Source organism: Equus przewalskii, chromosome 6 (genome assembly GCF_037783145.1).
Source record: "Equus przewalskii isolate Varuska chromosome 6, EquPr2, whole genome shotgun sequence".
In the NCBI taxonomy this organism is placed as follows: domain Eukaryota; kingdom Metazoa; phylum Chordata; class Mammalia; order Perissodactyla; family Equidae; genus Equus; species Equus przewalskii.
This window is the reverse complement of record NC_091836.1, coordinates 18,750,121-18,777,166: the sequence shown is the minus strand read 5'-3', so window position 1 is coordinate 18,777,166 and position 27,046 is coordinate 18,750,121. Positions and strand designations below refer to the sequence as shown.

Genomic DNA, 27,046 nt, shown 5'->3' with positions numbered 1-27,046 from the left:
GATTTTTGCATTTTTCTTGTTTTGGCATAAACTGCAAAGGTAAGTTAGGATAGACATGTGGAAGACTTGGAACATCACTCTGAGGAAATTCGACATGCATTTTAGGAGAGAGAGTTAAGAAAGACAGAGGCTGCTTTTGTGATATGGGATAGAAGAGACAACTTCAAACAAAAGCTCTTTGCATGTGTATTAGAAAGAGGAGTCAGAGGCAATTCATAGGGAGAATGACTTTAAAAAGAAGAGAGAGATTCTTTTACATCTGACGAAATGGACTGGGATGAGACAGCCTGCTCTGCCGTGTTATGTGTTTATTTAAAGAAGGAGGCTCAGTGTAGTTCTAATGAAGACATTTCAAGGTTCAGAAGATGGACATTTGAGTCAAGATATAGATCAATAGAAGAAGCTGAATTAAACATCAGTCAGTAAATTGCAGAAACAGGGAATGTTCTGAATCACCTACTCGTTAGCGATAAAAAGGGGGGCAGCCAGTGATAGGAGAATGAGATACCTTGAGGCTGGATTCTCCTTTCAGGTTTTCAGAGCTGCACAAGCAGCTGTGTGCAAAACGATGTGCTCCCTAACTGAGAGAAATCATCTAGAACAGGTTCCTGGAGCTAAAATCTTAATCCCCTTTGCAATAAACCCCCTAATCCTATAGCAAAGGGAACCCAGGAAGTTCAAGGGAGAAGGACAAGGCCAGTTTGAGGCAGGCTTTCATTAGAGACACAAAGGACTGAAGTTCACTATTGCAAATGACAATCTCAATCTGTCAGTCAGAGGCAGGTAAGAAAGGGCATTTTAAACGGAGTTCTTTCCTGGGGGAAACTGCTAGGAAGAAAAGAACATGCCCAGATGGCCAGTGCCTAAGGGAATATGAGATGGGCCTAAAGAAAGTCAGGCAAAAGAAGATAAAATAAATTTCACATGCACTGTATCTTATTGCCATTTCTTCTTTGTGCAGTTGCTATGGGAACCGTGTTTCGCAAGCTCTCTAAGGCTGTGTCTACAGTGCAAACTGATCAAGCATTTGGGCTGAAATGACCAGTCAATTTAATCCAACTGGTTTAATTGATGTATTTCCATCTCATGCTCTCCCTCATCCCTGGCCAAATTGATTAGTTGCTTAACTGAATTCTGTGGCATCTTGCAGAAATAAAATTGGTTTACCTGTTGTCTATCTTTGCATTCTGGAATACACCTTCCCCTACTACAGCCCCGTTAGTTCTGGGGTTACAAGCAGCTCTAGAAGGGTGTGGAGAGGCTGTGAAGGCAGGAAAAGATTAGTTGAATAATTCATACTCTGGGGTCAGGGATCTAGGCACTTTCACACAAAAACTGAGGGGCAGAGGAAAGCAGTGTGTCAGAGGCCAGGTAGCCAAGCAGAAAAGAGCAAATAGTTACCCAGGGCAAGGCAGAGCTGAGAGAGAGATGGAGGCACCTGCAGCCAGATGAGGACGGGGCACTGAGGACATCCTGTCCAAGTCAGAGTCTGCTCATCAAGCCACTGCCCAGGCTGTTAGCAAACTGAGGACTTAGCCTGACAACCCCTGTTGCAGCCTTCCCTCTGCAATCCTGTCAGTTTTCTCTGAGTCTGGCTCTACATCAGTAGCCTGCATCCTTCCCCTGGCCCTGTCTTGACATCAAGTCGTGCTCCTGGACACGTAATCCAATCACAGTTGCTCGTTTCCATCAGATTCTTCTAAGCTCATTCTCCGGGCACCTTGCTGACTCTGCATCAAATATACAGGAATATTCTAATGTTTCCTAGGTTGATTGCTTCCTTTCACATTAGCATAACCCAGTAATGATGATGATTTTAAGAATGTAATTTGGCAGACGGCTCATTCATAATTTGGTCCAATCATTTATGGTATTTTCACATAAAAACAATGAATAACAATGAAAGGTGTTCTAATTTAAAAACCAATGTCTGCCCAAGAAGAATGCATTTCTCCATGGATTTTCATAATGATTTTATTATGACTATAATAAGACATATCCTAAACACCTAATTGAATGATAGATTGCAACAGTACCAGCTGGGCTGAATGCGTTATGTAAATGACATACTGTTTTTGCAGGATGGGAGATATGTGCTTTATTGATATGGGCATAACATCACTTCCAATGCCTCCTTCAGGACTGAACACCAAAAAGTGGGTCTTCAAAGACTAGAGAGGGAGGAACTTTATAATCCCACTTAGGATAGACCTCATGAGATTCAAGAGCTAGGAGTCTAGGGACTAGCCTGGTGGCATAGTGGTTAAGTTCACGCACTCCGCTTCAGTGGCCTGGGGTTGGCAGGTTCAGATCCCAGGTGTGGACATACATACTGCTTATCAAGCCATCCTGTGGCAGTGTCCCACATACAAAATAAAGGTATATTGGCACAGATGTTAGCTCAGTGACAATCTTCCTCAAGCAAAAAGAGGAAGATTGGCAAAGGATGTTAGTTCAGGGACAATCTTCCTCACCCAAAAAAACAAAAAGCTAGGATTCTAGGCCAGCTTGCTCCACCACTAGCAAGAAATACCTATAGTTTTCTTCCAGAAAAATAAATTGTTCCATGAACAGTAATATATACTCTACACTCAAGCAGTTTTAATCCTGGTAACTTTTAATACACTGAGCTGATTGTTTATCAGTGTGGTCTGATAAACTTGCAGATTAAAATGACAAGCTATGAGATATTGAATCTGTGGACACAAGGTTATTGTCAATGGGGAATGGAATCCAGCCCTTCTCTAAGGCAGGCCTTGAAAATTGATTATTAATTCTGCTTTTTCCTCCCAGTAAGGAAAGATAGAGAAAAGAAGAAGAGGCTCTTACACCTCTTCTTTCCCCAGTAAAGAACTGTATCCCTGAGGATGGCCCCTTACACAGGTTTGCAGGCTGTCTTGATTCCAAGAGACCCGGAGAAATAACGTATAGGACCATCTGCCCCTTGGATTCTGCACAGTGGGGAGCAGGGGAAGAGGAGTGGGCCCGGAGAGTTGGGGGAATGAAAGGAGCAAAGCATAGATACAAAACAATCCTCTCTTCCTTGGGTGCTTCTTCCCATCCTCAGCTTCAGAGGCATTTTTAGCCAGCCTCCACCCCTGAGACCCTGAGGAAATAAGCAACAGCTACATACTATCTTCATGCCCTGTGTCCTGAATTATCCTGACATATAAGTAGGAACCAAGGCCCATGATTAGCCACAGTCTTCAGTCCACACTGCAAGTGTCCCACCATCCTCTTTCCAGCTCACCTGATGACCCCACACAGAAAGGACCCAATCTCTAGATACATCCTAGCAAGTGGCTGATACTCTGAGAGGAACATCAGTGTGTCTGGCACAAAGGTATCAACCTAAAAATATCAATGGTTTCCTGATGTATTTCACTCTAAGTCAACTAACTCCTACCATGTACTAGATGTTGTGAGAAATATACGATAAACAAGAACTGAACTTCTAGGCACTCATAATCTACTACGGGAATGAGAAAAATATTCAATAAGACTTGAATCAGGACAGGAGGTAGGTGTAGTAAGAGAGGTAGCCAAAAAGTACATTGTTACTCTGTAGGCCAAGAGAGCATTTCTCAAGCTTGGCACTATTGACCATTTGGCTGGAGAGTTCTTTGTTATGGCCCCTGTTCTGTGTATTGTGGGATGTTTAGCAGCATCCTTGACCTCTAATGACTAGATGCCAGTAGCACCGCCTTCCTCCATCATGATAATCAAAAATGTCTCCAGACATTGCCAAATGTCCATTAGACAAAATGGCCCCCAATTGAGAGCCACGTGATCATCACATTGGAAGAATGTAACTGATAACTGATTCTATGCACCCAGAGATAGTTCCACTAATTTGAACAGTGTCCAGGCAGTGATTTTCTATAAATCTTTCTTAACCTGCTCCATCCTGCCATGGATAAGTGCAGAGGGATGTCACAGGACTAACGGAGATGGGGCCCATGGAGGGGTAGCTTTTTTTCTTATTTCTTAGGAAATCAGTTCAACATCCGGTCAAAAATATGTGTTAGCACTGACTGTATTCCATGTATTGTGTTAGGTGCTGAGGACGTCAGATTTTACAGACTCATTTCCCTAGCTGCTGGGAGTGTTCCTGGAAAACAGTTCTAAGCTGTGTCCCTCTTTGGTGACTGCCTTGGCTGGAGAAGCCTGCCTTACCGAAGGTCATGCCTCTTTACAGGGGCAGCCCAAATCCAATCACTGTGGGGCTATAAAGGTCCACTCATTCCCTCCAACTCATGTCAGCTGAAGCCCCATGCCAGCTCGAGAGTTGCCTGTGGGGCTCACTCAACTTCTCCCTCTGCTCAATCCTACTGTCTTTCCTCCCCTTCCACAGATGTTGATCTCAAAAGCACTCTCTAAGAAACACTCCACATGCTCCATCTCAGAGTCTGTTTCCCAGGGGATCCAACCTGCAACAACTTATAAGGCACAGTTTCTCTTCTCAGGTGCTCAGTCACATGTACTGTGATATTTTTATCTCCAGGGGCTCCGCTTCTGGGGCTCTGCTTCCACTCTCAGACCTGTCGCTCCTCGACACCTTCAACCTCTTATTTCTAAGTGTTGCCTCAGCAGATAAATCCCCTAAACAAAGAACTCAGCACACAATGATCCTTCCACGCAAAGGATGAGACCCCAGGGAATTTCCCAATAGAAAAACAATCAGAGGTGCAATTCTTTGGACCCAGAGGCAGTTCTTTCCTACCCTCACCCATCGCTTGGCTTGGGTTTATCCTGAGCATGAAACAGTATCACACACAACATCCACTCCTGGCTCCTGGCATCACTGGGAGAAAACTCACTGTTCTCCTTTTTGCCCAGGCAGGATCAGAAAGCTGACAGTCCACAGAGGCAGAGCTGGGGCTTTGAAGGCCCTCATCAGGTCTCAGTTCCTGCAGATCGGCTTTTAACTGCTGCTTCTTTCTGTCCAATTTTAGCCAAGAGGTTTCATATGTTCTTTCTCTGACTACCCTAAATAACTGGCCCTTCTTTGCCCTTTTGTCCTCCTTATTTTCACCTCTTAGCCCAAATATAAGAGGCCTTTCATGATAAAGCTAGGAAAGGAGGCCAGCGCAGTGCACGTGAAATTTCCATTTTTGTCAGCAGCGAGTCTGGCTCTGTGCAGGATTATACAATAAACCAGCTTCATCCCTGGCCCCAAGCTCTCTTATAGGGACTCTTTCCAGGCCAAGTCCCAAGGCTCCGATGCTCACCACATCAGCACCTTATTCAGGTAGCCCCCATGTCCTCTGTACTTTCTTGCCTCCCTTTTACCCATTAAAATCTTCCTTCTGCTCCATTTATTTACTCGGCCCCTGGTAGGTTCCAGGAAGGCCATTTACACATGAATCTGAGCTGCGGTATGATTGCATCATAGAGATTTTATGTGTTATTCCTCCCACAGGGCATTTGTATTTGCATATCATTCATATTTATACATCAATCTTCAGGGCCCAAGAATGTAGGGACAAGCAATGTTGGGGTTTCATGAAACACAGAAGGGTCCTTTGTGGGCAAGGTAAATTGTTCTTCATTCTGTAAATCACACTGATAAGACAGCCCCCATCGCTCATAACTCTAAACATGAACTTCAGCCAACCTGAGCTATGAGCCAATATCATTTCATAGCTGTGCAAACAGGCCAACTAGTTCTTCCATTCCCATGCATGTGACAGTTATTAGACAGTCAACCAGCCTGAGCCAAGCAAACAAACTGATGAAATCATTTCATGGAAATAAAATCAGACTGATTTGACTAAGCTGACCAGTTTGTTTTGGTGCTATTGGAAAAGAAACTAACTCACCATTTCTCTTTTCCCTTTTGTTTGCCACATCGAATTCTGTAAAGCCTAATCAGTACTCGCTGTGAGCCTTAATTAAAATAAGCTCATAACGAATCAGCAGCAGGAAACATACCAGTGCAAGATTTCCTTGGGAGGATACTGGCCTTTCAAGCAACCCGCACCATCACTGCCCTCAAAGCTTCATAAAGCTGTGCTCAGCAAGGGCTCCGGGATGCAGGGAACGTGAAGGAACAATTAAGGAGCTGCAGGGCTGAGAGGGAAAGAGAAGGGACGAGCAGACGTTTATCAGCCTTAGAAATAATTGTACTCGGTTGACCAAAACTCACCAGAGATTGAACAACGGAAGGACAGTCTGCAGGGATGTAAAGACCAAATGTTTGGCTCCCAAGCCGAGTCAAGAACCAAGCGATCCCCATGAACCATGCTTTGGTGCAGATCTTGCTAGGACTTTAGGTCACACACTAGCTCCTACCTACCTTCAGCCATCTCTGGAAGGACAAGCACAAGTTACCACAAGTCCAATTAAGATGATGAGGTCACATGGCCTGCAAAACAAACACAGGTCCCTAGAATATTAGTGTATGAGAGTCACTTATGATGACCTTGCTTCACAGTGTTGAAGCTTGTTTTCCACATTAAATCTTTTTGTCTTTCTGGACCAATAATTATAACTGACACACATGTAGCTGATCTACTTGGAGCAGGGATGAAGCAGTCAACAAAGTTATTATATCATTCACCTCCTCATTTCAAATTTTTTTCCCCTTAATTCTAACGTTATATATATAAAGGGCTCACCACCAGTATTTTGCCAAAATTTTTCCAGTCATCTCTTTTTTTTTTCTTTTAGTAGGTTCCTTAAGAAGGACTTGCGAAACAATTATTTCCTGTGTTCTTCCCAAACTATTCATCTGGAGCCTGTATAATCTGAAGTCTAATAGTCTCCTCTGTGGTACTTTCTGCCCCTTCGCTCTTCACCTGTCCCTGTACAGGTGACAACTGTCTGACTCTAGTTCTCCTTGAGCTTAGCTCTTCTCATAGCAGTGGGAGCTTCAGTTTCAGCTCCTATACTGTCAGGTCTGGTTTCTCTCCTAAGGGATGGTATTGTGCAAGTCCTTCCTGAAATTTGCTGTCACTCAGTGCAGCAAGCACCTGAGCACTTCTTACTCAACTCTCCACCACTCCCAACACTGTTTTCCACATAGCTCTGGCCCACAGACACTTCTGGATACCATTTCACAATATTTGGAGTTTCCATATTTTATGTGTCTCCTGGTTTCACTGAAAATGAAGTTTGTATGTGTGCTATTTAATTCGCCTTGCTCTGTTTCTTTCCCTGGAAAAGAAAGGAGTAGATTCAGAGCTAACCTACCACGTTTGTACCAGAAGTTCTGCCAACAACTCTTGAGGAGGCCCAGTCCTAGACTTTTGCCCTTAAGAGCTCTTTATATTGTATAACAATTACCCAAACCAATCTACTCCTCTCTTAGAAGAGACGAATGTGAGTTAAACGTAGAAAAAGAGTCAGTCATTCAGTGGAGTAGTAAATTAAAACAGGAAAGGGAGACTTGGAGAGAGAGATACTGAGGCAAGAGAAAATGAGCTCCTAGAGGCACATTCCATCTTAAGAACTATCCTACTTCTTCCTAAGGTCTTCCTCTAACTTGCTGAGATGAGTTCTTCAGCTATCACTCGGTCCCAGATTCTTTACAGAAACACATCACCTGATGCACTGTTGCTCAGAACCAGAAAGAGTTTATCAAGCTCAGCCTCCAAGGCACTGTATGCCCTGGTTCTCTTCCTACTTCTCTGACTAGTTTGCCTGTGCTTCCTCAACTTTCCTCTCATACTTCCTTTTATAGAAGTCAATAGATATTCTCTCCTCAGTCCGTGGCAGCCTCTTCAGTTTGCATGTGTTTTATCCAAGGCAAATAACGCAATGTTCCAGTTCCCGCTTCTTTTCCATGATCTATTTGCATTTCACACTGCCCACTGGGTCTCTCCAGGGGATCTTATCAGCACCCCAGACTATTGCCAAAGTTAAATCCATTCTATCTTCCCATCTCCTTACTCAATATCTCAGCCTGACTTCAGCATCTCTTAAATCTCAAATCCCTACCATGGCCACGTTATTAATGACAACTCTCTGAAGAGGAGATTGCTAATATGTACCACCATCTGTGTTCCCCTCTCCTTCCTGGGCATGTACCTGGATTTCACTTTCCAGCCTCCCTTGCAGCTGGATGTGACCAAAGGAATGTGAGTAGAAGTAATGTGCACCAGGCCTGACTCATAAAGAGAAGCAAACCACATTCCACAGGCCGCCTTTGTCTTCTTTCCCCATCTGCCAGCTGCATGGAGAGGAAAAAGAACTCCTGCTGACCCACATTGGACTATGACAAGAGCAAGAAAAACACTTTTACTGGGTTAAGCTGCTGATATTTTGGGGTGGGTTGTTAGAGCAATGAAGTCTATCATGATGAATATAATTTTTACCATCTCATATTTTATCTTTTTTTTACTAAAATTTGATCATATTCTACATACTTATTTTTGTCCCTGAACATGATATAAATTCTTCCAAGTCTATTGGTATAGAGGTTACTCAGTCTTGTTATGAGGTGTGTAATAATCTTATATTATGTGTGGGTGTATATATATACATATATTTCAGGATATTCAATATATTATGTATTAGTACATGGAATATTATATTGAATATACATTATTCAATTATTACCATATATGAGAACTTCTTTGTTTTCAGGTTTTTACTGCTATAAATGATGCTTCAACAAACTTCCTTATATATGGCCATGTGTGTCATTGACACAACTAACTTTTTGATCATTGAAAATGTTGGCTACTCTTGATTTCTCTCTTCAACTTAACACCACTCCCAGTCCAATTTTAAGGCAACCCTCATCAATTCAATGTCCACATTGTCACATCCCTCTGTCATATCATGCCTGTGATCACAACCCTAGTTCAGCCATCCACCTCTCACTTAGATGACAGCAGGAGTCTGACTCTTCTTTTAAAGTACATTAATTTGGGGATGCTTGATTAAACAACTGTTTTTTTTGTCACCAACCCCTTATTAGACATTGTGACTTTCCTAAAGGGCGATAAATTATGAGCTTTTATTCAGTTTACCTCACTACGTTTTGGTTTTTTCCTCAGAGCATCTGACATGATTTGTATATGAAACACAGTATGGGAAGTGTTGTTCTATATGACTCACCGTAACTTGTTTAGTAGATTTTGTTCTCCTTTTGTAACAAGGTGAACTTATGTCACATAGTCAGAGTAGAGTCATAGATCTCCACTCTGCCCTTAAGGATCATAATCCCACACATTGACTGAAAACTGTTATTGCAAGGCCTTCACTGGAGAACACATTGAGTGAGTAATCTTGAGATAAAATATTGCAATTTCAGGCAACTAGAACAGGAAGGGGGTGGAACGTGGAAAGGAATGTGTACTTATATATGATAGGCTATAAATGGATTAGCTTTCATCTGCTATATGGAATTACACTCCCTTAATAATTAGTAAAACTTATCAAGTATGACTGTGTCTATATGATATCAAGTCATTCACTTTAAAAGTGAAAAATTCATTCAAGCGGATTCTATCACATAACATTTATTTAAGAGAGAAATGACTTTTTCATGGCACTGCCTGAGCTATACAAAATTTATCCATTTCTTTCAGAGAGAATTACAGAGATTGTCAGTGTGCCAATCATTTGCTTACTTGTTCTCAAATCCTTTATCTGCCCGCCCCGGTCTCCTCTGTATTGCAAGGAACTACATATCTTAAGTTTCCTTGTCATTTGACATCTGGAAAATTTTGGCCAAGGGTAGAAACTGGTAGACTACTGGGGAGAGGAGATGAGGAGAAGCCAGGATATTTTTCCCTTTCTTGTCTGCCTTGGGTAGCATCTTTAGCAGAAGGCTGCTTTTCCCCCATACACAGCCAACCCCTCCTTCTGTGGTCCCAGTTCCTCAGGAGCCCTTAATTATGGTCTAACTCTCACTGAATGGTCCTGTCTTCTGGACTCTGGAACAAATTTGCTCTCATTGTCTTTCCAGCCCTAAGGGCAGTAGTGGCTTTCTGCTATTGCTCCTCTCTGATTGCCTCACCATTTCCTATTTGATTCTTCCCCTCTCCACATCTAACCACTGCCTTTCACTAAAGTCCCTCTGTAGGAAATGTCTAAAGGGGTCTTTTTCTCTGACTGGACCGTGACTGACACAAAGGAAAATGAAGCAGATGATGTATTTTAGGATATTAGGAGAGAGTCAGTGTCATGGCCCATGACATTTTATCATGGCATTAGTTCAGTGTAGCTAAGACTATCAAATAGTTCAAAACACCTAAAAATAGACTAAGAGATAACGTATCTCAAATCTATTATGAGAGCAAAGAGGTAAAAATCAGTAAAGCTTGTCACTGACTCAGATGTCCATTGTTTGCACTCTGGTATATACGAAGAGTCCTAGTGTAGACAAAGGAGGTTGTCACAACATCAAAATAAAATAAAATGAGCATATCGAGTAGCATGGTAAAAAAAAACTAGAGGACAGAAAGCTACACTACCTTAGTTGTTGAGTCAGATTGCTCAACACAGAAACCCAACTCCTTGGCTTACAGCTGTAGGGTTTTGGGCTAGGTTCCTAACTCTCTGGCACTTTATTTTCCTCATCTGTAAAATGGGGCTACTAAAATTACTTCAGAGGGTTGTCGTGAGAATTACGTGAATTAATGCATATAAATAGACTTCTTAGAACATGTTTGAAATGTAGTAATCACCAAATTATTGTCAGCTTTCATCATTCTTATAACTATTAATTATTATTATTATTAATTCTAGATTACAGAGCCAGTTAGAGCTAAGACTAGAATCCAAATGCATAAAAGGAACGATTTCTGTGTGAATCAGAGATCCCTGAAATATATATCTCTCACTCTAATGTTCTTAGAGGTGAAAATTGCCTTTATAAAACATGAAGACATGTATAGTTTTACCCAGCTATTCTCAGCAAGCTTGTTTCATACTGTGAAGAGAAGGAGGATGTTGGCCTGCTTTTCCCCTAAATTTGGAGAAGAGTTGGAGTGCTGAGAGTTGTGGGTCCCTCCCTAAGAAATAGAAAGAGGATTTTCTTCACTGGTAGGCAGTAATGCTGTTTCCCTAAATATTTCCAATTTTTCACTATATCCTGATCCCCTTGTTATTTTGTGGGGCCGTGTGACTAGGTTTAGCAAATAAGTTTTGAGAGGAAGATACGTATCACTTGAGGGCAAGGGTAAGATCCCGACCACACCCCAAGTTCTTTTTTCCTCCAGCACCAGTCAGTAGTGTTGAGAATGGTTGCTGCTTCATTAGTCTGGATCCCTGAGTGACCACGATGGACATGTAGCTTGAGGAAAATATAAACTCTATTATGATAAGCCACTGATATTTGAGGGTTACCTATTACCACACCCAAACCTAGTCTATCTTGTTTTACAAATTTAAGAACTCAAAAGAAAAGCAAGAAGCATAGGCCAGAGATTATTATTCGAAGAACCATAAAATATTCATCTCACATTTCATTATTTTTGCTGCCCAATTCTTGGTCCACAGTGTTAAGCAATAAAGTCTCTTCCACTAAAAAGGACCTGTGGGCATGTCTTCAAAGGTAGAGGAAAGGAAGGAGTTGGAAATTGTGCCTTGTCTAGTGGGTAGGCTTATAGAAAGAAAGACCTCAGGAGGCAAAGTGAAAGGCGGCAGAGAAAGGAACACAGACCCAGCATCTGAGGCTTTGGGGAGAGAAAGAGAAATATGGTAAATTCTTCTCAGAAAAAATTTTAAAACAAGGTAAGTCATTGTTTTCTAGGTATAATAGATGAGGAAGTGCATTGCAGGGACAGAAAGCAGATTTTTCAAAAGGCATGTGGAAGGGCCAGATGAGTTCACTGCTGAATTCTACCAAACATTTAAGAAAGATATTATACCAATTCAGTACAATCTCTTCCAAAAGATAGAAGCAGAAAGAATAGTTCCTAACTCATTCTATGAGGCCAACTTTACCTTAATATCAAAACAGACAAAGATCATTGCAAGAAAAGAAAACTACAGACCAATCTGTCTATCCAATACGTCTCCTTAACCTAGACGCAAAAATCCTCAACAAAATTTTAGCAAATAAAATAAAATAATGTATGAAAAAGAATTACATACCACAACCAAGTGGGATTTATGCCAGGTATGCAAAGCTGGTTCAACATTCAAAAATCAAATAGGGGCCAGCCTGGTGGCATAGTGGTTAAGTGCACACATTCCGCTTCGGCGGCCTGGGGTTCACTGGTTCAGACCCCGGGTGCAGACATGGTACTGCTTAGCAAGCCATGCTGTGGTAGGTGTCCCAAATATAAAGTAGAAGAAGATGGGCATGGATGTGAGCACAGGGCCAGTCTTCCTCAGCAAAAAGAGGAGGATTGGCAGCAGATGTTAGCTCAGAGCTAATCTTCCTAAAAAAAAAGAAAAAAATTCAATGTAATCTATCACATCAACAAGCTGAAGAAGAAAAATCCCATGATCATATCAATAGATGTAGAAAAAGCATTGAACAAAATCTAACATTCATTTATGATGAAATTCTTAGCAAACTTCCTCAACTTGATAAAGAACATCTACAAAAAATCTACAGCTGACATCTTACTTAATGGTAAGAAACTAGAAGCCATCCCACTAAGATCAGCAGCAGGCAAGAAGGTCACCTCTCATCACTTCTTTTCAATATTGTACTGGAAGTTCTAGCTAATGTAATACGACAAGAAAAGGAGATAAAAGATATACATATTGGGAAGGAAAAAATAAAACTGTCTTGGATTGCAGGTGACATAATGGCTTATATTGAAAATCTGAAAGAATCAACAAAACACACTGGAACTAGTAAGCAATTATAGCAAGGTTGCAGGATACAGGATTAATAAACAGAAGTTAACTGCTTTCCGATATACCAGCAATGAACAAGCAGAATTTGAAGTTAAAAATGCATTACCATTTACATTAGCACCCCCAAAAATGGAATACTTAGGTATAAATCTGACAAAATACGTACAAGATCTACATAGGGAAAACTCCAAAACTCTGATGAAAGAAATCAAAGAAGAACTAAATAAGTGGAGAGATATTTCATGTTTATGGATAGGAATATTCAATATTGCCAAAATGTCAGCTCTTCCCAACTTGATATATAGATTCAGTGCACTTCCAATCAAAGTCCAAGCAAGTTATTTTCCAGATATTGACACACTGATTCTAAAGTTTATATAGAGAAGCAAAAGACCCAGAATAACCAATTCAACATTGAAGGTGAAAAATAAAGTTGGAGGATTGACACTATCAGACTTCAAAGCTATACTTTGAGGCTATGGTATACTATAAAGCTGCAGTGTGGTATTGATGAAAGAATAGACAAATAAATCAATAGAACAGAACTGAGAGCTCATGAACAACAGATTAAGAAAAAACATCAATAGCATTTCTTTAAAGCAATAACAATTACTGTTTTTCTTTTTAATGCCTTCATTTACAATAGAAATAAAAACAATATGGTAACCAGAAGGAATTCTAACAAGAGCTATATAATACCTTTATGAACAAAATTATAAAACTTTATTAAAAAACATCAAAGCCAACATAAATAAATGGAAAAACATATCATGTTCATGGATGAGAAGACTCTGTACTATTAAGAAGGTAATTCTCCCTCAAACTTATCTTTTTTCCGAGAAAATCCTTCACAGGTTGATCCTAAATTTTTTTGGAAAAGAAAAGGGCCAAGATAAATTTGAAGGGGCAGAGAAATACAGGACTTTTCAGGCTTGTGCAAATTGCTATAAAACTATAATGATTTTATAGGCTTGTATTCTTTGCATGTAAAGATAACTAGACCACTGGAACCATCTAAGAAACAGACATCGGTGTACATGAAAATGTGGTATATTACAGAGCTAACCTTACAACACAGCAAGGAAATGATAGACTGTTCATATAAATGGTGACCAGACAACTGTTTATCAATAAGAAGGAGGGGGCCAGCCCATGGTATACTGGTTAACTTCACATGCTCTGCTTCGGTGGCCCAGGGTACACCAGTTTGGATCCTGGGTGCAGATCTGCACACTGCTCATCAAGCCACACTGTGGCAGCTTCCCACATAGAACCGGAAGGACCTACAACTAGGATATACAGCTACACACTAGGGCTTTGGGGAATTTAAAAAAAAAGGAAGATTGGCAACATATGTTAGCTCAGGGCTAACCTTAAGGGAAAAAAAGAAGAAGGAGAAGGAAAAAAAGCATAGTCTTCCCTCATATGACATGAAAAATAAATTCCAAGCAGATTTAAAAGCTTAGTATGAAAAAATAAATTTTTTTAGAAGAAAATACAGAAAAATATGTTCATGACATGTAGGTATGGAAGGATTTATTAAGTAAGACAATAAAAGGACAAAATATAAAGTGAAAAATCTATGTATGTTACAGTTAAAACTTTTAAGTGACAAGACATCATCAATAAAGTATAAATATAAGACATAACCTAGTAGAATACATTTATAATACATAAAACCTACAAAGGATTCATATACAGATTATATAACATGTGTGTGTATTTATATACCACTCCAAATAAATAATAAAAAGACAAACAGACTCAGAAATAAGGCAGAAAATGTAGACGTGCAATTGCAGGAAAAAAAAATTTGCAGAAAAAAAGACATTTGAAAAAATGTTCTATTTATCTGGATTTCAAGGAAATGTAAATTTTTTTAAATGAGCATTAAGTGTTGGCAAAGACATAAGAAATGTTAGTTAATTATGCATTGCTGATAACTGTATACTTATTAAAATAATTTTGAAGAGCAATCTTACAATTTCTATTAGAATTCCACTAGTAGATGCATAACTCAGACATGTACATATATACCCAAAAAGACATAGGAAAAGAATATTTACTATTCATAAACAATGGAAAATTTTGAGGAATGAATAAACTGTGATTTTTTTACAATAAGGGATTACCATACTAGCAGTTGAAACAAAATAAATCCTCTACAACAAGTTTCAAAATATAAAACTATTCTTTTGAAATCAAAACACAATAAAACAATAAAAGTTATAATTTATCAATATATGCAAATATAGTGAAAATATACAAACTTTCACGGAATGGAGACACCATTTTGGGGTAGTAGTTCTGTCCAGTGCAGTAGAGAGAAGAAAAGAATACTGTAAAAGTCTGTAGCGGTACCTATAATATATTATTTCTTTAAAAGGCAGATAGAGAAAGATCTGATCTGAAACAAAGCAAAATGTTAACATAATTTAATCTTGTGTGGTGGGGGGAGTTATGTTATATCATTTTCAGCCTTTTTCTGTATGTTTGAATAGCTCTTAATAGTAAAAACTTCAACTTATATAAACATAGTGATTGGTTAGATTAAATATATAATAAGCACCATGAATCCACAATTCAAAATGAAAGTTAGGAATGTTACAAAAATCTGCTTCTACCTATACAGCTAGAATATAATCACAATTATATGGTCCATTCTTTACATAGTCCTCTCTTCCCTCACAATAGCTTTGTTGCATCTCCATGTACTCATAAAACATATTTTTTAAATTCTGGCTGTTTTAACTTTATACAAAGAGTATTATTTTGCCATTAAGAAAGCCTCAACACATTTCAAAAAATTGATTATCATTCAGAACATATTTTCTGGCCACATGGAATTAAACTAGATTCAACAACAAAAAGATACTCAGAAAAAAATCCGATTGAATGGAAATTAAACAATATACTTAGAAATGAATTATGACTCAAGGAAGAAATCAAAAAAGAAAACAGAAAACACTTTGAACTGAACGATGATGAAGATACAACATATAAAATATAAATACTTATGGAACATAAAGAGTGTTATTGTTACCGGCTACAAACATCGGTTCTTTACCTGCCATACAAGAAGGGCCAAATAAAAACTGGAACACCAGGCTTATGGAAAGGAAAGTGTTTTTATTTTGGGTGATGTCAGCTGGGAGATGAGAGTGAGCCCTCAAATTTGTCTTGTCTCCCCAAAAGATGGGAGGCCAGGGGTTTTAAAAGTTGCAAGGAATGTGGCTGCTTGTAGGGAGGGGAGGAGCCTGTGGCCTTGCTAGTTCATGTTTTTCCACCAGCCTGCATTTGGCCTTGTGAGGCTGCTCACAGAAGGAGGATGGCAAGATAAGGGAATCTGCAGGTGGGTGTGTGTGGTTATCTGTCTCCATGGATGATGGTGGATTCTGGTGCCAGGAAGCAAAGGGATAAGCAGGGAAAGGAGATGAGTGCTTTGATTTTAACCCTATATATGCTGGTTTTAATGTAGGGGAACTGATATCAGGTCCAGTATCACTCTGAGAGAAATTAATAACTTTCTATGTTTATATTATTAAAAAAGGCAGAAAATCAATCATTCAAGCATCACCACACTAATCTAAAAAAGAACAGTAAATAAAATGTATGCAATGTAAAAGGGAATAATAAAGATAAGAAAAATTAATGAACTAGAATACAAAGATACAACAGAAGAAAACAACAGACCCAAATGTTTCCTTATAAGATGAATAAAATTAATAAACTATCAATTCTGATCAAGAAAAAGAGAAAACGTAAGTTACCATTAACAGATCTGAAAAAGGTACATCACTTCAGATCTTTCAGATATTGAAAAAATAATGAAAATTATTATGAACAACTTTACACCAAAAATTTGGCAAAATTTACATAAAATTGAAATTTTTCAAAACAGAAGTCATCAAAGCTATCAGAAAAAGAAATTAAAAAATCTTAATAGTTTTATAACTATTTTTAAAATTTCTCCCTTTACTTAAAACCTATCCACAAAGAAAACCTCAGGCTCAGATGGCTTCACTGGTGTATTCTTCAAGCTATTTAAGGAAGCAATAGCACCAGTCAGAGACATAATCTTCAAGAGAATAGAAAAGTGACAATAAAAAATTTAGGAAGCATTTTCATGATCTTCAGGTAGTCAGAGATTTCTTAAACAGGACCCCCAAAATAGTGCTAATTAGAAAGAAAATTTTGATAAATCAGACATTGAAATTGAGATATCCCATTCATCATAAGATCCCCTTGAGAGTGAAAATGTAATTCACTTGGGAGAGGATATCTCCAAACATGTATCTGAAAAAAGGCTTAAATTCAGAATATATTAAGAAGCCCTATGAACCAAAAAGAAAAAAAAAAGTACTGAAAACCCAATAGAAAAAATAGGCCAAAAAAAATAAACTTTACAAAAGAACATATTCAAAAGGTCAATTAACAAAAGAAATAAATGGACATTTAACCAAAGAGGATATATAGATGGCAAATAAGCATATGAAAAGGTGTTCAATATCATCAGCCCTTAAGGAAATGCAAATTAAAACTACAATGTGATATCTCTACATGCATACAAAATGGTTAAAGTAAAAGAAAAAAAAATGGTAACAACACCAAATGCTGGCAAAGACATGGAGAAATCCATCATTGCTAGTGGAAATATAAAATAGCACAACCACTCTGGAAAACAGTTTGGCAGTCTATTCTAACACTAAAGATGCAGTTACCATACAACCCAGAAATTGCATTCTTAGACATTTATCCAAAAGAAATGAAAACTTAGTTTCACCCAAAAACTTGTCCACAAATGTTCATAGCAGCCTTATTCATAATAAGTCCAAATTAAGAACTACACAGGTGTCCTTCAATCAGTGAATGATTAAAAAGAAGCTGTAGTACATACCACTGAATACAACTGAACAATACAAAGGAATGAACTTAGAGCAGGAAAATCATGAAGTTTTCCCTAAAAGGCCCTCAGTTTTCCACAAAAATTCTTAATACAGAAGATCATCATCAGACAAAATACCCTTTTATTAGCTGGATCAAGACGGCTATGGGGAAAGACTCCTAGAAAGAACAGACACACACAAAAAAACCTAGTATGTTAACAAAAAATCAAACTCTATGAACAGGAAGTTTGAAGAAATGCATCTCCTTTATTACACTTTTGGCAGCAATGAGGACAGTTCAAAGCAAGGACAAGATCATCGGACCTGAGTACCATGCAACGTAATGTAATCCATGCAATGTAAATAAGTCAGTCTTGTCACTCGTGTCTTTATGAGTTCTGCCCTCCTCCCCAACTCCCTGCAGCTCTGAGTCTCAGCCCTGCCTTCAGTGAGCAGCCCTTTCCTGACTAGGAGAGTGAGATGTTTTCTTTGCTCAAGAAGAAAGTGACTCTAGATATTGATCTTGTCTGGAAAACATTAAAACAGCAGGGTTTTAAATTCATATGCTGACAAGTAAAGACATTTTCTTTGTTAACTAATGTTTCAGAATTGGGTTTTCTGCGTGGAAGAAAAATTCATAAAGAAAAATAAATCAATTCTACCCAAACTGTCCTGAGATTTGCTAGCCAGCAAACTCAACATAAAATTTGAAAAAGAGATACAAGTTTGAATCCTCAATGATGAGGATTATTTTAGGCTGGTTACTTTTAAAAACTGCAGATGAGAAGGAAGCTCTGAGGAGTGGAATTTCCTTCCCCTTTGATGAGAGACATTTGCATTTGTGAAGGAAGTCTCCATCTGTGGGGAGTGTCTCCCTCTCTGCACCAGGAGGAAGGGGGGATGGCCTTATCTCTGGAAACTCTTAGTGGAGAAGGCAAGGACTTAAGTTGTTTACTGTCTGGTAACCTCATGAAACTGACCCGCCCCCCACCAACATCCTCCTTTGTCTTTAGCTGAAGATAATATTTAAGCGGTGGCTTCTGCCATTTACTTAAACCGGTTTGATTCTTATCTAAAAGTTATAAGACCACCCAGTAACCAGACCCCACCAGCACTGATACCATTTTAACAACTCTTTTTACATATTCTTTCCTTTGTCTTGTAAAGAGATAACTCACACACCTATGCCTTAAATTTAGCCCTACTCTCAACCCATGTTTGCAGCAGCAGCTCCTCCTGCCTGTGGGTCCTGTCCCCACGCAGCAGCTCTGACTGCCCATCGGTCCTGTCTTCATGTCTGCAGCAGCAGCAGCAGCAGCAGCAGCAGCTCTGACTGCCCATGGGTCCTGTCTCCATGCAGCAGCTCTTTACTGCCAATGGGTCCTGTCCCCATGCTATTACATACTATTCTCTGAATAAAAGAGCACTACTGCCAGACCTTGAGAGTCCAAGAAATCTTTCTTTCGACTCCTTGGCTCACCGACCCCACATCACTCAAGATAGTAAAAAAGCAAACCTCAGTTTCCTATCATTCATCCATAATATGAATAACCAATGGAAGAGAATTTACTATCAATAGCTGCTATGTCAGAACACATTTCCTAGCTTTCCCCACTCTCACTCCAATCTCAGTCACCCTCTAAAAGTCTGGATAAAAGCAAACAAATCTCAGAATGTCAGCACTGGAAGAGACTCTGGAAATCATGAGTTCCACCATGAATTTAAGAGCCAATTAAGGTACCTACCATCCAGAAACTTATAAAAAGGACAAGACATGCACATGTGAAAAGGTTTCTATTACCTTAAAGCACGCTAATTCAGAGTCTATTTGAAAAACAGAGAGAAGTCATCAACTGCAATGGCTTCACAATATAGTTACCGGAAAGCCATCAGGAAGGAAAGCAATTAGCAAGGTCACTGCCAAGACAAGCCCAGGCATAGCCATTCTCCAGCCATCTACAAGCAGCGATACAAAACTAGGATGTAGATTGAGCCATTTCAGCTCTTTCCTCAGCTTCATGACCTTCCAGATCACTTTCCTCTTCACTCCAGAGACACATATAAATCTTGTGTTCAGCCCACTTCCCTGGGAGGAGGTGCTAACTTGTCCCAAATGATGCTGACTTCTCACCTGACAAATAAATGGCAAGCAATAGGATATTGGAGTATCTGAGGAAGGCATTTGGTGTAAAGCTAATTCGGCCTGTCTTTGTTGTTCCAAAAGGGACTGACATGGCCGTTGAGCATGCATTGTATATCTGCTTTAAGCGTTTGCTGTGTCCTAAAGACAAGAACAAATGGCCTTAAGATAAAGGTGCAACTTCCCCCACATTGACATTTCCTTAAGGATAAGCATCTTTCCCTAGGCTAGGAACTGATTACTGCACTCACCTGTGACCACCCAGCTCAAGAAAGCAGACCTGCCACTCTGCACCCTGCTGTGCCTACCCAGACAGCAGATCTCCTACCTGCTGTGTCCATCAAACGCTGTGCCAACAGAGCAGACTTGTGACTATTGTAAAAGGGACATTTCAATCATATGTGAAACATGCTCTTTGAGGGTCTATAACTACTCTGTACACCCCACTTCTTTGGTGCCCTTTTTTGCTTGAGGAAGGAAGGCCCCAGGCTAAGCTAGTCCTCACATTTTGGCTCAGAATAAACTCACCTGGATTTTCATTTATAGATTGGTTATGGATTATTTGCATCAACACACCAGAAGCACTAGACTCCCCAAAACACGTTTGTCCAGCTTTCTGGTTCCTACAAGAAACACACCTCCCATCCTAGGGAGACAAGACAGGTTGTAGCAATGTGAGCCTCATTTTGCAACCTTAGTGACTAGCTATTTTTGAGCTGCTAAGAAATGGATTTGTCAATCCCCTTTCTAATCTTCACAGTTTCCAAGGTTATCCTGATGAGTCTAGGCATGTCTAAACCACACTTCAATTTAGCCATTCTAGTTGAGGTTTGGGGCTTTCTGTAATTCCGATCTGCATACTAGGACCCCATCTGGTTTATGATTTTCACTTTCCCTGTGTTTCCCAAGACAGAATACACTCAAAAAGACACAGAAGCTCAGCTGTGAGGGGAGTCCTCACTGCTTCTCTTGGAGCAGGGCCATGCTGAAATCTGAGAAACTCCTCACCACAAATCCGTATCGAGGTCTCTTCTCCCTTGAATACATCTTGTGATGCAGATTCTCAGGTTTGAATGTTGGTTCCACCACTTACTAAGTGTGGTCCTTTGGGGAGGCTGTTAACCAGTCTGTGCCTTAGTTTTCTTATCTGTAAAATGAAAGCAATAATAACAACCAGTACTACCTCCTTGGGTTGTGTTGAGCATTATACAATACATAATACACATAAAAGAACTAATCACAGTGCACAGCACATGGTCACTGCTCAATAAATGTTGAGTTGATGCCATTATTGCTGAATCTGGGGCCAGCCCAGGAATTGGTGTGCAACCTTCTCTTCTCTAGAAGGAGGAAAGCTTTTTAGGGCCTGTGCTTCCTCCCTCTCTTTACTTATTCAAACCCTCTTCCTCTAGTCTCCCCCTCCTCCATTATTCCTTCTCCACCAAGCCTTCAGGACTGCCACAGCTGGCCTCCCCTTCTCAGGACCATCACAGTGTTAGCTTCAGCATTGCATAATCTGGCACTTGTTCCCACATAGTACTTTTAACAACTGCCTTGTCTGCACCTGCTTGCTATCCCCACCAACTTCGAGGGCCTTAGTAGGCGGAGGTTGGTGTCACATCTAACACCACGATGACTAGCACAAGCCTTGGCAGAGAGAGAGTGCTTTTTAAATTCTTATTATTGATGATGCCATTGCTTCTTGAAGTGTATAAAGAGACTTTAATATATGACAATGTTTGTTGCTGTGTCGGGGACAGAAATTGTCCCACAGAAATTAGCATTGGCTCTAAGAGCAGGATCACAGAGAAACCAAACAAGAAAGTCCCCATCCCTCTGGCAAGTCCCTCCAGAAGCAGGGGAGAGTGGGGCAAAAGACTCATCTGACGTTGCTGCTGTTGGATCTTGGGATTAACAGATGAAAGAAAGAGATTTGCTGTGGGTCTTTCATTCATTCAGTGAATATTTAGTGGGCATGTATCATGTGTCAGACACTGTGCCTCATGCTGGAAATATGGCAATTCCAACAAAATGGCTGTCCTCATCGCCGTTATAATCTGAGAGAGAGAGATGAATATCAAGCCAATAATTATGCACTTACTTATTAACAAATAGGACAAGTCTAGCTGGATCATTTGAAAGTTAAAAAATGAAAAAAGGCTGAGAGAGAAAGTGACTTTCCCCAGGTTAGTCAGGCAGATGAGTCAGTGCAGCATATGCTTAGAAGCATATTATTTGGAGTCAAACGTGACCCAGGTTCAAGTCTTGGCCCTTCTCCCTAATAGCTGCAGAATAGCAGGCAAGCTACTTAACCCCTAAATGGGTTTAAAACACGCCACCCCAAAATATGCTACTTTGACATCTTGATGATCTTGAGCCAAAGGCACTTGAGAAACAGCAGATGCAGGAAGGGCACTGTGACCTCCGTCGTTCTACCTAAAAGCAGGTCAGAAAATTTCTCATGAGAAAGGCACTTCCCTGGACCAGGAGGAGAACATTCTTATCACCAGAGGCTGGGAGTCAACATCAGAATGGATTTGTATCAACGAACCTACTAAATAACGTATCTTCCACTAGTTTCCCTCATTTATTTCCTAGTCACTGTCCCACAAGTTGCTGTCCCTAGCCCAAGCCCCTTTATCTTGTCATGGCCCCATAATTTATCATTTTTTATGTAAAAAGGTATATAAGCTTCCTTGAGTCTTCATTTTCTTTCTGAAGACTCCCACATACATGTGAAAATATTACATAAATTTGTGTTTTTATCCTGTTAATCTATCTTATGACAGTTTACTTCTTAGACCAGAGCTATAGAACCTAAGAAAGCAGAAAGAAGTTTTCCTCCCTTATTCTTTCAGTGTATCTACTTCAGTAAGATGAGGACAAGAGCCCCACACATCTGGATTTTGTACGCACTAGATGAAGTAACGTATGTAGTGCCCTTAATACTCCATAGATGTTAGTTTTTATCTCATTATTGACAGTTAGGACTGTTGTCCAGATTTCTTGACAGCAAATCCAACTTTTTATCACTGCACCCCACTGCCTCCATATCTTTTCATGTTTTTTTTCTCTTTTCTTTCTGACCAAAAATAGTTTCCTGGAAAGTAGGTCAGATTGTAGCTAACTCTCGCTGTGATAGCTGTTAAATGGAGGAGGGGCACAGGAAGATTTTCAGCAGTTCTGAGTGCCCGCCAAATCTTCCAAAAAGATGACAAAATATTTCCCTGAGGGTTGATTTAATTTTGTCCCCAGGCTTGTTCACAGTTCTGACCATCTGGTCCTGGAGGCTTCTCTATTTTTAATATTTCTACTTTGGGTGTTTCGCTTTTTTAACCTATTCTAGGATTAGTCACCCCCTTTCAACCACCCCCCACTCTCTCCACCAACCCCTGGTTTATGTTCCTTGAGATTCCTCAGTAGGACAAATGTACTGTAGCCTATAACTTTGATAACCTCAGAACTAAAAGATAGAGGCATCTCAAGCCATTTAAAAAGGTCAAAACAAAATTGATTTTGCGCTTGTTACTGGTATGTGATACTGTTCCAACAAGACCACTCTAAGGGTACACGTTACAAATGTGAATAGCATTTCATGGAAGAAAGCTTTCCCCACCTGGTACATAAAGCCACCTCTCCTAAGACATAGATCTTATCAATGCTGGTCAGATAGTTCTCCTAAAGAGAAACCCAGCTTTAGCCGTCCATTCAGGGTCCTTTGGGCCGTCTGTCAACGTAGTTAACTGACATGATGTGATCCAAGGATGCACCAGAAGCCTGCTTGCTCCAAAACAATCCCTCTGCCAGCCTGGGCTGCCTCAATCCCCACCATCAGTATCATTCCTTCACGCTGGAGCACTGTCTCTAGAAAGCTTATTTTCTGAAGAAAAGCAAAACAACAGCCTCTATCAAAATAGGTCAGTTTTTTTCCGCACTCAGCTAACTGGGAGGAGATTCCGCAAGACTAGCACACAGGACAAATATTATTTTACGGATGAGAGACGGTAAGGAGTTTCCTTCCCTTGCGCTCCTCCAGTCCCCTGCACTCACTTCTGCCTAACTCTCATCTCACTGCAGGGTCACTGTGTCTGCTCACCTGTTTCCCTCACGGTCTATGACCTCTCTGTATCCACAGACAGGGTTTCAACAAATGTTTGAATAATTGATAGAAAGAAAACAGGTGTTCAAGATATCAGAGGATTACAATGAAGACAAGGGTGGAAAGAACCATATGGAGATTGGAAATCTTGATGATGAAGGATAAAATGGAAGATAAAAGGTTAGCTATAAACAAAATATTTAAGGATTAATGTAGCTGTACCATGACCTCCACTTCCGCAACACATCTTTTTACAAGACCAGCTTTTTTTTTTCTTTCTCAACATTTTATAAGAACTTTTAGTCTTTTGTTTATGGACATCTTTATGGCAAGATTGACCATATGCAGAGTAGATATTTTTCCCATTTGGGCAATAATGAAACTAAGGATCTGAGGAGTAAGAAAACTTGCTCAAGATGAAGCCAGTGGTAAATTTACTGAAAAGAACCTAGGCCTTTGCCTTCTCATATGCTGTTCACTGCCTCTCGGCCTCACTGTGTTCTTTTTTAAGAGACTGTAGGTCAGTAGACAGTGAAAAAACTCAAAGGATTTGGAGCCAGAGACCTATACTAAAGTCTTGCCTCTGCCAATATATGATGTTGGACAAATCATTTTTATTTTCCAAAATGAAACAGCTTATTGTTTTTTTCCCTATTTATATAAGATTTTCATTTCCAGGACAAAATTTTTAGAATTTCTATTGCAAAACCCATAGTAAAGCTTGATAAAATATGACATTCTTTCAAATACGAAGTTGAGCTCTTAGGAAAGTAAGGGGAATTTTCAGGAGCCAGAAAAACAAAAATGAAGCTAAAAACCAGAGAGAGCAGCCAGTCTGTGAGCTAAGGCCGCCACAGTTATTGTGGCAGAGAGGATGGGCTCTGGAGCGTCACACGGTGCTCGGGAGCTGAGAAGCTTGAGATTTCATGTCCAAACGAACGGGGCGGGTGAGTCCCTGGGCTCTGGCAAGGTAGAGAGTGGGATTTAGACCCTCACATGAGGAGGGCAACGGCAGGAAGGTCCTAAAGACAGGGAAACAGATAATGAGGAAGATGAAGAGATCTGGGTGAAGATAAAAGAGATGAAAAGCAAAATGTAAGCCTAAAGGCAAGGAAAGAGGTGAGGAAAGTGTGAGCTAGAAAACAAAAAAAATAACTGACCACCAGCTCAGGAAGACCACGGAAGTTTGTATGTTGCTACTTGTGCCCTAAATGGGAAATTTTAAATCCCTAAGAGAATTTGCAACTGCAGCCTGCCTTCATACTGCATTCCGACTGAAGGTGCACCAACTTCACGGTCAGGGATGCTTCCAACTGAGAAATAGTAGGTAGTGACGCCACTGGGTTAGAATGAAAAACTCCTTTGGGGAAACAATTCTGGGAATCCACATAAGACCCCCTCAGATAAGGTCCAGGTAAGACAAGCTCACAGAGTTATCAACAGACAAGAAAACAATCTACTACGAGCGAGCCTGAAAACTCAAGAGCAACAGGAGTAAGGTTTCCCAAAATACCAGATGCTCTCAGATAGTCCTTAAAAGAAGAATATTTAAAATAAAGGAAGAGATCAAAACCATAAGAGGAAAGAAAAAAAAAACCAGGATGCTATATATTTTTTTAAATGCCCACACACATAAAATCTAGGCAAGAATGAAGACGAAAGTAAAATTAACCTGAATTCATACCACCCAGATATCTCATTTGTACGCACAGGATTTTAATTTGTAGAGATGACTAGTGAAGACATGGAGAGGTCAATATCACTGAAAGAAGAACTTATTACTGAGGTTTCTCCAGAGGAGGGAGCAAGCCATGCCACGCATGCCCGAGGAGGAAGCATCAGGTTTAGGTCAGGAGGCAGAAGTAGGAGCGAGGGGAAAGCCTAGGCCTGAGCCTTTATTGGGATAACAAGGCAAGGCACGGCAGAGAAAACATTTTAGGATTGGCTAATTTAAGTAATTTTCATGGGCTTAGAGGGGAATGAAATGCATCACCAAAATTGTTGTGTCTTCGCCTCCCTTCATTTCAGTTATTGAAGACTCTTAAAACAGTTATGTATTTCAGAAATATCCTTTTTGTTACTGATCTGATGCTAGGTATCAGGCAGAGCCCCCATCTCCCGGGAAATTATTATGCTAAAAAAAACCACAGCAAAAACAACCTTGTAGTCAACAGGTACTATACTCACAAAAGTCCAGAGAGCACAGCGGTGGCCCAGTCCGCTAAAGGAGATGCCAAACACATCAGTCAGAGTGTGGGCAGGCTTAAGGGTGAGGTAATTCTCCTCTCTTAGTTTTCTGGCTCTTGGCTTATCTTTGTCAACATACTTGTGATTGGCCAGGCATGTCCCTCACGTGGCTTGTATTATTCCATCACAGATTTTAAGATTCTATTTGGAAGAAATGCAAATAGCCACTATTTTAATCTCCTAGTAAATGGATATTTTTTCCCGCAATAGGAACAAGACTGATGTTTTCACAGCTTCAGATTGGATTACATTTTCTAAATAATAATTCCTCCTTAGGTCCTTTTCATCCCTGCTTTCGAGGATAAACTTGAAAGTTAAAGTAATGGGTCAGAAGGAGCAGTGACTAGTGTAAATAAGTCTTTATTTGATAGTGTATTCTCTTTCCTGCAGGAATGAACACAACTTTGTAAACTCTGAGTAGCAATTCATGGCCTTTCCTCTGCTAAATGGATCTTTAAAAAATGCGCTTGCCCCTGAAGGTACCTACTCAGTTCCTATTAATCACCATAGGCTGCCTGGGACAATCCATCAGACTAGGTCCGTCAGCAAAAGGGCAGCTGTGGTGTTATGGAAAGAGTTCAGCTTGGGGCTAGGAGACTTGAGTTCAAATCTCAGCTCTGCCACTTACTTAGTCATGTGACTTCAGGAAGCTCACTTTGAATCTCTGTTTCAAATTTAATTCTTTGAGCCTTTGAGGTTTTTATCTTTGAAAGAGAATTGGGGAACTTAAAAGATTTCTAAATTCTCTTCGTTGTCTAAGAACTCTATATCCTCTGCACTATAAGGCATATAGAAGTACTATAAGCCTCAGTCTTCTCTATCATTGATGAAATATACAGACATTCAATACATATTTCTAGAACTCCTCCCATGTACCAAATACTGTGTTCTTGCCAGAAAAACCTA

General features: G+C 40.0%; 1 long non-coding RNA gene across 1 annotated transcript in view; it reads right to left on the bottom strand.

The window, feature by feature from the left end:
• The window catches only part of LOC139083843 (uncharacterized), a 200,576-nt gene extending 174,349 nt beyond the window's left edge, over nucleotides 1–26,227 (bottom strand). Inside the window, exons 1-2 of the long non-coding RNA XR_011540836.1 lie at nucleotides 26,081–26,227; nucleotides 20,803–20,941 (exon numbers count right to left, since the gene is read on the bottom strand). This is a non-coding gene — a long non-coding RNA (uncharacterized lncRNA). The remainder of the gene's footprint in view (nucleotides 1–20,802; nucleotides 20,942–26,080) is intronic.
• Between the last annotated feature and the right edge of the window lie 819 nt (nucleotides 26,228–27,046).